The 12,237-nt window shown below is 42.8% G+C and overlaps 2 long non-coding RNA genes across 4 annotated transcripts in view; one reads left to right on the forward strand and one right to left on the reverse strand.

The window, feature by feature from the left end:
- Nucleotides 1-459: 459 nt before the first annotated feature.
- On the reverse strand, nucleotides 460-2,097 carry LOC108500279. Its single transcript, XR_001875807.1, has 3 exons — nucleotides 2,015-2,097; nucleotides 1,593-1,708; nucleotides 460-480 (listed from the first exon to the last, which is right to left on the reverse strand). It is a non-coding gene; the product is annotated as an uncharacterized LOC108500279 (long non-coding RNA).
- A 38-nt stretch (nucleotides 2,098-2,135) lies between these two features.
- The window catches only part of LOC108500263, a 79,271-nt gene continuing 69,169 nt past the window's right edge, over nucleotides 2,136-12,237 (forward strand). For all 3 annotated transcript variants that reach the window (XR_001875802.1, XR_001875803.1, XR_001875804.1), the window contains exon 1: nucleotides 2,136-2,335. This is a non-coding gene — a long non-coding RNA (uncharacterized LOC108500263). The remainder of the gene's footprint in view (nucleotides 2,336-12,237) is intronic.

A 12,237-nucleotide genomic window follows, 5' to 3' on the forward strand; every position in this document is an offset into this window, starting at 1 on the left:
TTTTTTATTTATTTTTTATTAGAAGGAAAGATATTGTGCTGAATAACAGCACATGGTGTCAGAGCAGCAGGGCTGGTTCTTGCTCTGGTGTTAAGTTCTTTCTACAACAGCACTTGATGTTGGTGTTGCTGTTGAGCTGCAACGCTGAGTGTTGATATGTTATGAATGTACCATTTTTCTTTCCCTGCTCCTCTTCAGCTGGTAACACCCTTGAGGAATGATGTCCTTTGTGCAGATAAAGACTATGTACTTTCTAGACTTTGCAGTAAAGCCTTGATTCAGTTGAGCTGGCTGTACAATTTGGGTGAGAACTGTAATCCTGGGAGTGTTGTAGCTGCTTCCTTTTCCCCATCTGATTCCCAGCTGACACACTGGTTATTCAAACAGTTGGGTAGTTGCTCACCAACACAGGGATGAGCTGAATGTGAATTTTCTGGGCGTGCAGAACTTCTTGAGTGTCAGAGTGTACTCAAAAAGACCCTGTCAGAGATGTAGTCTTGGTGCACACTCCACAGGAATGACTAATGTGAATAACTATTTCTAAAATATGCAGCTGGGAAGTTAGTTATTCCTACCCTAACTGGGAATCACTGTAATGAATATTTCTGATGTGTTAAGCACTTTGGTGAAGCTTTTCACCACATTCAACAGTCAGGCATTTTTTAATTTGGCACTGCCCGTGCTTCAAAAGAATGCCTGACTTCTAATACAAAATCTCTCTGATATAACTGAAAACACATTTCTGTGGAATACCTAAAAAGACATGAACAACAAGAAAACTATGATACCAGAATGTGATAGCTAAAATGAATTGTTAACACTTGTGCTTGAGCAAAGTGGATTCTCTACTTGGGGAACATAATGGATTTTACAGCTGTAACTTAAGTTACACGTTCAGTTTTATTAACATTGATTAAAATGGAGTATCAGCAAATCTTAGTGGTCCCATTAGATTGTTTAGTTTACAGGCTCAGTGGTAACTGTGCTGCTCATCAACAGAACCTGCCTCGTTGTACAGGAAGGTCAACTAATAAAAACTTTGAAGTAAATACTAAATTCACATCGGGTTCCCCAAACCTTTTTCAATTGAGGTGTAGCAGAAAATTTATCAATGGAAACAAAATATATAGTTAGCCTAAAAATGGTTCTTGTGAACCACTACACTTTAAAGTTACTCTTTTGAACTATTTGGTGACATTTTAAGGGCTGGAAACTTTGATATGGAGCTTTATCCAGTGAGACTTTTATTGGGATTTTATGTAGACCCCTACAAACCACACTTCCAAAAGGTAACTGAGCAGAAAAATCTTTTGGGACATTGATTATCTGGAAAGATGTTACTGATGGCTTGACAGAACTCATCCCCAGTACAGCCATCAGCCACCCAGAACCTGGAGATTTGTTTTACCTTGACAAAAGATAAATGCGGTAAAGAATGTGGATACGTGTCCCTGAGCCATGGGAACACTGATATGGCCATGACATCCCCAACACTGAGGTGCTGACAGCACGGGGTACAGAGGACGTGTTCTGTTTGCACGACATCAACGCTCTAATTTTTAGAAGATCTGTCACTGAGAAGTATTCCTGACCTTTCCTGCCAGCAGCCTGGGCTTGACTAGTTTGATTGCGCTGAGCCGAAGGGGCCGCGCTCCGGCCGTGCCACGATGCCAGCGCTGACTGCGGCTGGAAAACCCTTCCTTACAGCCTGCCAGGAAGAACACTGGGAATGTTTCAGTGTTCTTCCCGAGCCCTGGCAGACCTGCCAGCCAACAGACACCGGACGTGACCGTGCCCAGACCGGGACGGCGGCGGGCACGGAGCTGCCTCCCGGGGCCGCTCCGGGGCGAGCCGCCAGCGCTGCGGGATCAGCGCGGCCGGCAGCGCCGGCTCCACTCGCCGCCTGGCAGCCGCCGGGAATGCCGCCAGGCTCTGCGGGCCCGGCCCGACCAGTCCTCCCTTCATCCCTCACCCCGTTCTCCTCATCCCTTACCCCGCTCCCCTCATCCCTCACCCCGCTCCCCTCATCCCTCGTCCCGCGCCCCGTTGGCGCCGCCCAGCGGCCGCGCTGTGCGGGGGGCGGTGTCCTCCCCGGCGCGCGGGCGGGGCCGTGAGGCCGCGCCGCCATGTTGGCGGTCCCCGCGTGGCGGTGGCCCCGCACCTCGGTGTGTGGGCTGTGCCAGGGCACGGTGCTGTGCCAGGAGCCGGTGCTGTCCCCAGGTGATAGTGCTGTGCCAGGGAATGGCCTCAGCCCTCCTCAGAGCAGCGTGCTGCGTGCTGGCCAGGTGCTACCTCCCCTGAACGCCGCGCGGCCCTACCGCGGTCTCTGCTTCAGGTAAAAGACACATAAAACGACACCCACGCTCTTCACTCGTGGCCAAGAGTTCTCACAGACCACCCCCCTCGTGCCCTGACATACTCATATGGATGGTATTGATAGCTCGTTGATGCCAAATTCTCTTGCACAATCCTATTTTATTTACCACCCACCGTGTTTTTTATTTATTTACGTCAAGTGGATGTTGCGCTCGGAACAGTGCTGTTGAAATAAGCAAACGTGGTTGGACTTTGCTGTGTCCCGAGCAGGGCCCTGGTCACAAACCCCAGCAGGGACTGGCACTGACGTTCCCAATAATCCTGTGTTTGGTAGGATTAGAAGTCTATACCTCCCTCTTTTCCACCCCCCTGGATTGCTAGTTATAACAGGTGTTTTGGAAACAGCAGTGTTGTGCCCTAATACAGGCATTCCTGTTTTCCAGAGTTCAGCATGATATTGGAACTGCACCTGGCTCTGGAAGAAGCCAGGAATATAAGGTCATCCTCAAAGACAACTGGCATTGTTGCAGTTTTTTTTGTTAGGGATTCATTCTGGATGGCATAGTGGTTGTGACTTGCTTGGATATTTTATAGTATTGTAATTATTTATTCAGTGGCACTTAGACCATGTGTGCAATTCACAGAACAATTCACCTCAGCTGTCTCTGTCAATTGACAATTCCAGCTTTAATTCTTAAACTTTCCTGTAGCTTTCAGAGCTAAATATTTGTGTGGATTATGTAGCTGTGTTTTGGTTTGGTTCATATTCTAACATTCTTGGTAATGAACATATGAAGTGCTTTGTGTCTAAGTGGCATTAGTTAGACAGCTGCGGTTACAAACAGCCCACATAATCATATTAAATCAATATTAAATGTGTGCTACTGAATAGTTGTCTTTGGGATGCTGATGGTCCCAATTTAATTTAAACTCCATCCCACTAGTGCTTCCAAAAAACCTCAGAGGAAAACAAATCAAAAATCAAATCCCCAAATGAGTTAAGTCCAAATGGAATAACAGAATCCTCATAATTGGTCCGCAGTGGCTTCATTTAGGTGGATGTACAAGTGTGTGGTGTGTGGCAGCAAACAGTCCAAAACCTGTTGGCTGTTCCTGTCACAGAGAATTGGATTTGAGATGTTTTTAGTGATAAGAGGGCTTGTTTATTTTAACTAGGAAAATAGAAGAGGCTGGTTGGAGTTATGACATTTGGTGCGGGGAAAAGATGTAAATACTAGAAGTTTCTTCAGGAAGCCAGCTTTCCCTTGCAGTGATGCAGCTGTGCTGCTGTTGGTTCTGTTTGCAGGATGGCCAAGAGTAGATGGTGTGAGGGCTAAAATGGGGCACCGACGTGGAAACCTAAAACTTTCCTCTGGACCTGCTTGGTATTCAAAATGGAGCCACTTAAATGAGCTGGTCATAACCAGAGCTAAACATTTTCCCTTGAATTTTTTGGGGCTGGGCTTGTGTTCAAGGGCTTCTGTCTCTGTGCTGGGGCTGTGCTCAAGGGGAGGGTGCAAATGAAGCAGTGGAACTAAATCTCCTGGTTGGGAAGTTGCATTATTGCTGCAGGGAGTGGTGCCTCAAGTGGAAACCAGTTCCAGTGTCCAGTGCTCACTGGAGATGTTGCAGTGTTGTCTCTAGTTGTTTGTTAGATGTTACCATGTGTTAGAAGATACTGCACAGAGAAGTTGTGTCCTACACATTATGCTGGGGAAGCAGAAAGGGAAGGCACCTGCAGGGGAAGTGAGAATTCTCCCTTTGAGCTGCAAGAACCTTGTCCATTTGAAAATATCTCTGTTTTAATAGGTTGAATGTCTGGGGCAGAACTTGGGACATTAATCACTGTGACTTTTATTTGTAGCTTGTTGGGGCTGGCATTGTTTGTGGCCATAGATCAACAGGCCAGTGTCAGTGCATTGTGGTCCTGCTGAGTTGAAGTTTCCTCGTGCCCTTACACCAAAAATGGGGCTTAAGAGATGTGGGTCACACCAGGCAAATGCAGGTCAGGTCCACCTGGGGCTGGCTGTGTCCTTTCCTTAGTTGTTGTGTCCCTTCCCTTTGCTGCCAGGAGGGTTACAGAGGCTGCCCAGCAATTCTTTTCTGTTATTAAGGAAGGAGAAGGGGAAAAAATGAAGGCACCAGTGTAGGTTTGTTGAAATTACTAGTAGCATCCAAAGCTACATTTGAAGTGGTGGGGTATGTGTATTTATTTATTTATTTATTTATGTGTAAATGTGTAGAAAATTGTACAATGAAAGAAAGGAAATGGCCAATTTAGCCAACTTTTCCAATATGGAAGGGTTCTGGTTCTTGTTTTTCTCTCCTCTCCCTGCTGTATCAAAACCCAGCAGTAATACAACCCTGCAGCTTAGTGAGGGCGTTTACTTCTATTTGGGGATTTTGATCCAACATATGAAAAGTGAAAAAGTATTACCAAAAAATCAGGAGAGAAAACAAAATACATTAATCTTTCTGTTGTCTTTTGAGACACTGCAAATAGGCATTTTAATTTAGGTGTGTTTGACTTGGCTTTGACAGCGAGAGAAGCTAAAATAGCTTAGCAGCAGCAAGAAGTTTGGAATTATCATCTGTTTCTGTGCTAACCTGCATTTTAGAATTATTTAAGCTAAGTGCAGAATTATGTTCTGAGTCTTGCCATTCCCAAACAAATCAGATCACTAATATAGTGAAGGATGTGAATGGTGTACAGATACAGCAAATAAGGAATTTGCTATTTTTCAGCCCATGAGAAAGAATGACTGACTGGAAAATTTGCATGCAGACTACACAGATGCTAAGTATTTTTCCATAAATAAGTATAAACAATTTCTTATAATAAGTACCTTTATTTCAGCGTTACCAGCAATGACAAGTAACACAAGTTATTTTTGTTGTTGCCATAAATTCGTTTAAGTCATTATGGCTGACTCTTCAAAGTCAAATCACCATATTCTCATCTTCAGTTCGGCTTCCTACTAAAGTGATGATGGATAAATACTTGAGCACAGCCCCTTGGGGTCTGTGGTATATTGCAAAGATCCAGAATTTAGCAGATACAGCCAAAAATAGCTCAGGGAAACCTCAAGTCTATCAAGACCCTTAGATTTTAGTGATGCACACACCCCCCCCTCCCAAAATGCCATGGACTTAAACATCTGTGAACTTAAGTTCAGATTCAGATCTGGTTTTATTTTACAACTTCCTCTTATCTTTGTAAGCAGAACCAAAACCATGGTTTCAAGTCGCTTTTGTCCTGAGAATTAGAATGTGTGAGCTTGAAACTTGAATCCAGATTCAGTGGTTTAGGCTTGTGCTATTTTTTTTTTCCTTTTTTAAATGAAACAAAGTATGAAGAACCACCTCAGCAGCTGGCCAGCAAAGCTGCCATTTTACTGGAGCTAAATTCAGATTCTCTGTTTAAGTGTCAAATTGGTCCTCAGGAAAGGGAAGAACAGAAGGTGCTGCCCTGAGACCGTTGGCAGGTGGCAAATTGACATCACATTTTCTTCCAGACCTTTGCTGGACCCCTCAATCTTGCCTTGAAAGCCAGTCCTGGAATGATAATGTGTTGTTACCCTTGAGCAGAGAGTGCTTCCAGCGTGGAGAGCAGTTGCACACACCCAGAGTGGGTGAAGGAATCAGAGGAGATACACCAGCCATTTTCTGTTATATCAAGTTATGTAGACAGGGAATTTGTAATTGCACTTGGTTTTCTGCAGAAATTGTATTCTATTGCATTCTTTTCGTAGCAGCATTAGGGAGCTCTTTCAGTTAGACATCTTTTGAAATTAGTTTAAAAGAAATTGTATTCTTCTTAGCTTGCAAATAGGCACTGGAGCCAGGCTGGTGGTTTTGTTTTGCATGGTTGTGGGGAATTGTTTAATTCTCCTTTCTGAGTCCTCTTTCTCTAGGTCAGCAGCCAGCAGCAAGGAACATCAAGTAAAAATAAAACTCCTATTTTTAGTTCAGCTACATAATGTCCTATTTATAATACTGAAATTTCAGCTACTACCTGGCCCCCTTGAGTTCAATGAACCATCTCTCCTGTGTTAGCCCTCTTTGCTCTTTTTTCACACCTGCCCCATTCAGTTCTTTTACAGTTATTTTTGTAGGTTTGGGGATGCTTTTCCAGGAGGGCTCTTAATTCTGCCCAGTGCTGACAGCAGTCAGTTCAGGCAATTTGACTGGAAGTGAGGGCAAGGAGCAGCTAACAGGGGATACTCAAAACTTGGCATAATTCATCCTCAAAATTTTACCACCATGGAACTCTGGGGGGGGGGGAAGAAGCTGCAATCATAATGATATATCAGTTGATCCAGATAAATGTTTGCTTCTGCTTTTAATCCCTCTTGACTACTGCAAATAAGACACACTAACTTCATTTTCCTTAGGATGATACATGACAGTAATTTTCTTATTTCCCCCCCCTTTTGTTTTGTGTAAATTTTAACACAGGCCAGTGAGAGGGAGACAAAGAAGAGCATGAACACAAACATTTCATGGCTGGCCAATAAACTGCCTGCAGTTTGGGCGTGAAATAGTTAAAAATGTGTTGAAAACCTCAGAGCGGAGCTGCAGTCTGGGGTTTTGGCAAGTAAAAGATGGCCCTCAGCACACAGGACCTTAGGAAAAATACATTTGTGCAAAGGCAGTTTTTACCCTGCCCACAGTCTTGGAGATAAGGCAGGAACTGGAACAGGAATAGTTCCAAGATACATTTGTCAGAGTGAGAAGGAAATGCTGACGCGCTCCTGGGCCAGGTCCTGCTGCCATCATAGAGGGGCTTCAAAACGGGGATTTCTGCCTGGCTGAGCCAAAACTGATGGGGAAAAATCCCCAGATAGAAGCAGCTCATGAAACCACATAGACCCAATTATCCACCAGGGGCCAGGCACTGAAAATAACTTTTGTAAAAAACATTTTATTTATTTCCTCCATATGATGTATCTCGCTTGAAAGAAATGAAGTGACTTGTAAACCTCCTGCTTTTCAACGGGGTTGAGTCATGCTGGAGACTGATGAGGAGCTGGGTGGGGGCGGAGGAGGAGGGAAAGCAATTCTGGTAATATGGAGACCTTGTCATTGTGTGGCAAAGTTTTGAGTTTTTAAGAGCCATGATTATGCTGGAGAGACATTTTTGCACGGTGTGTGTGATCCGTGGTGCTGAAAAGTGAATAAATTGAGCGAGTGGCTGGCCAGGAATGGTCATGTTACTGTAGCAGAGGTGTCAAAGTCTGATGGCTGGAAACAGCAGCTCTTTAGGAAAATGGGGAGCTGCTTTAAAAGAGCTAAAATAATCTAACCCCACAATTTAAAAAGAAACAAGCAACAGCCCTGTACTCGTGGCGTTCAGTGGCAGAGGTACAGAACACTTTATGTAATTAGATTCCATGAACAAATAGCTCTGCATTCCATGAAATCTCAGTTATCTTCTGAAGGACAACAAAAAGCTGTTGTTTGTTTGTGTCCTGTTTCATCTCCTTGTTTGAATATAGATCCAAAGAGATTTCCTCCTTCTCAGACAGCTCTTTTTTCCCCTTCTTTAATATGCAGAATAACTGATATAAGTTGAAAATCAGTGAGGTATAAACAAAGGAAAGAATATCTATCTTACTGCTCTGTCTCAGAATCTTCATCTCTATTTGGGTGAAAGATTCCTTTTGGAGAGGAAGGTGGTGATTGGAAGGAGATCAGGTGGGATAAACGTGGAATTCTATTGTTATATTTACTATTGCAGTGTCTGTGAGCCCAGAGAAAGGTGGCAGGGTACAGATATGCAAAAGTGGAATATTTGAGGGTTGTAGGTCCCTGCCTGAGGAGAGACCACGTGTGTGAATGAGGTTAATAGAAGGGTAAAAATAGAAAATGGGAAAAAGTGATGGGGTGAGAGGAGCCCCTTGGAAAATGTCCACAGGGTGTGAAGGGAGGAGGAGGAAGAGGAGACTGAATGAGCTGTGAGAAGAAGGGCAGGGAGGAGGGATATAAACTGTGCCAAATGGAAGTTTTAGTGAGAGATGGTTAATTTGGGATGTCAGAGATATCAAAGGGGGTTTGTAAGAGATAAAGAGAGGACAGTGTTAGGCCTTGAGTTTATAAAGGTCAGCAGTGATACCTTGACAGCTGAGCAGGAGCTGGAAACTGCATTTCTGTAGAGCTGAGGTGGAGACTCCCAACACCTTCCTGAGTGAAGAAATTCCCATTTTTAACCTTCTTTACCTTGAACAAGTTATGATCCTTTCACGTCTTGTAACAGACATCCTCCAGCTATTCATTAAATGACTAACATTATTGCACTTTATACAGTCATAAATAATGTGTGTTAGATGTGACCATTCCTGGCAGAGCTCCAAATTCTGTTTCTGCAAAGGAGCATTTGTTTGCCCTCTACTTAATAACAATCAAGGCGAGGAAGATGCTGCTACAGTATTTTTTAAGATATTTGGAGTGTTCACTGCAAGTTAATACATTCAGTGCTCATTTCATTCTCCCAATAATTTATTTTAAAGACAAACACCCACCTCTTTCCTGAACTCCCTTCCTCCATTCACCTCTCACTTTGAGCAGAGTCCTTTCCAAAGCAATCACCTGGGTCTGACCCAAACATAAATATGCTAAATTATGCCATTGTTCTTCTGTTTTCCTCAAGTATTTTTTCTACCCTCCCTTGTTTAATGCAAACCTATTTGATCCTTGGCTTTGTGGAACACGGCACACACATTTAGTGTGGCCTTGCACTTATTTTTGTGTATTTAATTTCAGTATCTCTTTTTGGTCTTTTTTTTCCTAAACTTTGTAAACAGTTCCAAACTGGTAAAGTTTTCAAAGCTGATGCTTTCCTTGTTTCTAGAGCCTTGAAGTGCCAACTCAGTAGAGCTACATCTGCATTTGCAATTAAACATCTTCACTTAGAGACTGGTTTAAAACAGGAGAAAAGTAGTGTGGAAAACCTGGGATTCACAAGACAGCATGGTAATTCCCTCCATTTATGTTAAAGAAGAACAGTTCATGGAGGTAGTGATGGCTTTAAATATTTTCTTTCAGTTAAATAAAAAGCTACCATTGCTCTAGAGCATAAAATGTGACAATAAAATGGGAATACACTGCTTGCTTTTGCACACACACATTCTGCCTGCTCTGCATGGAAGGGCATGACCAGTAATGAAGAAACAGTTTCCATCCCTGGATCTTTGGTTCTTTAATACCACTGGTGCTCTGAATGGGATTGAAAATATTCTCCATAAGCAGGGAGTGTTTATGAATGTAGGTGATGAATAATTTCTGATGGTGCTGTAGCTGTTCAGGCTTGTCTGTTCCTTGGACACTGAGCAGGTTGGGTTTGTTCCTGGTGAACGAGGTCCCCAGTGCCTCCCTGTTGGGTTGTATCAGCAGCATTATCAAATCAAACTCCAGGGGAAATTCCAGCAGGAAGGCAGCTTTTTTTCTGGTATATGTGAGAATTATGACTGGGACACTGCTGCAGTTTTTGATTTAAATGTCTTGATTTTTTTTTTATTGGTGTGCAAAAAATTACTGAGATACGGGAGACATATAAATTCCATTTGATGTTTGAATATGTATGAGAAAGAGAAGGCTATCTTAGGAGACATCTTCAGAGAAGAGGGTCTTATTGACAGGAAATTGGGAGCACAGTTCAAAGAATATATTTGAGAAAGTCAGCAGCATTGAAGCAGCCAGAAGAGCTTGTGTGGAGAGAGGATACTGCACTGATAATAAATAGAAATACAGTGCTACTGCACCCAGTAGGGACATGGAAAACAATGTGTAACTGCCTTCCAATGAGGTGGAAGTAATGGAGCAGAGATGAAGCAGAATTTAAGATACAAACAGTGGCTTCAGAATCCAGAGTTGATACCATTAAATATCTTGGATACTGAGAGCCTTCAACATAGTGCCTCTTCCTCGAATAGTTTTGTGAAAATTCAAATACCAAATTGATTGCCAGCAGTCAGATGTCCCAGAACACATGACATTCACAGATTTGGTCGAAGCCACTAGAGTAGAAAACCTTCCAGTTAGTTAAGTAGGAGTTTTTCTCTCAAGAGCAGTTCTGAATCTGCTGTTTCTGCAGAGCATTTTTTTGACACTAATTCCTGCCTTGCATATGCATAAGCAGGACTTGTCTGTTCTGCTCTTGGATGTCCCAGGCTCTAAAGGTTTCTCCCTTCGGTTGGAGAAATGGAGAAAAGCGCTAAAATTACCAGGTATGTGTCTCCTTTAATTCAGCTGTGGAAAAACTCAGTTGTTCCATCAATCTGAGTGACAGCTTTGGACAAGAAATTATCGTGTTTATTTTCCTCACAGTCATCTTCCTCATTGTTAAAGGACAGGCAAGGAGATATTGTTTCTCTGATGGTGATGTTCACGGCAGCGTAGAAAATTAGCTTTAAGTAGGTGTATTTCTGAAATGTGTGTTTTTCAGTCCCTGACAGGGATGGGAATGTATTGGCTGGTATGGGTTTAGTTGCTAGTTAGCATATTTTTGTGTTTTATTCTTGGGACCTGTTTCACAGATGCCTGTGGCTCATCAACAAGTGCTCTGTGCACGTTTCGCGTGGTAAAATTTGGTACAAAAATTAGGCTTGTACACAAAATCCTATTGTTCTAGTAATCACAACGGTGTTGGATCAAGGGGTGAACTTGATGATCTTGGAGGTCTTTTCCAACCCACTTGATTCTATGATTCTATGCTTTGTCATGCTTTTTTTGAAGAACAGAACCATGATTCTAAAAGTTGTTGCTCTGTTTGCAAATGATTAAAATTAATTAATTCTACACAGAAACAGAATGAAAGCGGATAAAGATCCTCTTGACTTATTCTTCCTGTCGTGTTCTCCATTAACAATGGCACATTAGGAAAAGGAGGAACATGCTATTCCTTGTTCCTTTGCTGTTAATATGAGGTGGTTATTCTTGATTGGAATTTGGAAAAAGCAGTGACATTTCGTTTAGGGAATTATTCCTGACTTGATACTTGGTGCCCCTAAACTATAATTCTCATGCATTCTCCTGAATGTTATCCTTTTCTAAACTCTCTTAGTTTTGGCCCTTTCTGCTTTTTCTGTTTCTCCGTTTCTGTGTATAAACATAAATAAACCCAAATGAAGATAATAAGTAGCTTTTGATACTAATATGTGCAACAGGAAACTTCCTCTGACAGGAAACTTGCCTGACCCTGTAAGAATTACAAACCCCTCGGGATGTTGCCACTAAGACTTCCTAGAGGAACGTGATCCATTTTGGTTTTCAAATGCAACGAACTCCCAAGTTCCCCTCACTGCTCTTCCTTCTGACACTTTGCTGGAATTCTGGAGTGGGAGGACTAGGAGCCCTTTTTAGACAATCTCCACAATTCCCTGTGCAGGAGAGTTTTAGCATTCCCCTCAAATGTGTGCACATCTTACAGCTTTATTGACCTCTAGGACAGACAGAGCTTTTCCTGTGCAATGGTGCATAAGGTGTATAACGACAACCCTTCTGACTTTCCACCCTTCCAACCTTCCAAACCTTCCAACCTTCCAAACCTTCCAACCTTTCTAACCTTCCAACCCTTCCAACTTTCCAACCCTTCCAACCTTCCAACTTTCCAGCCTTCCAGCTCTTCCAACCTTCCAACCTTCCAACCCTTCCAACCCTCTTGCTTTTCTGGATATGAAACTCTCATAAGTGTTGGGTCTTTCATGCCTTGGCTGTTTGTCTTAGTGCTGTTCCCTTTCTCAGTGGATCCAATATTGATCATGCAGCCATTGAGACATCCTTTCTGAGTGGATCTAATCAATATCTAATATTGATTATGCAGCCATTGAGACATCCTTTCTCAGTGGATCTAATCAATATCTAATATTGATTATGCAGCCATTGAGACATCCTTTCTCAGTGGATCTAATCAATATCCAATAT

The sequence above is a fragment of the Lepidothrix coronata genome, unplaced genomic scaffold (assembly GCF_001604755.1).
Source record: "Lepidothrix coronata isolate B3197 unplaced genomic scaffold, Lepidothrix_coronata-1.0 Scaffold87, whole genome shotgun sequence".
Classification (NCBI taxonomy): domain Eukaryota; kingdom Metazoa; phylum Chordata; class Aves; order Passeriformes; family Pipridae; genus Lepidothrix; species Lepidothrix coronata.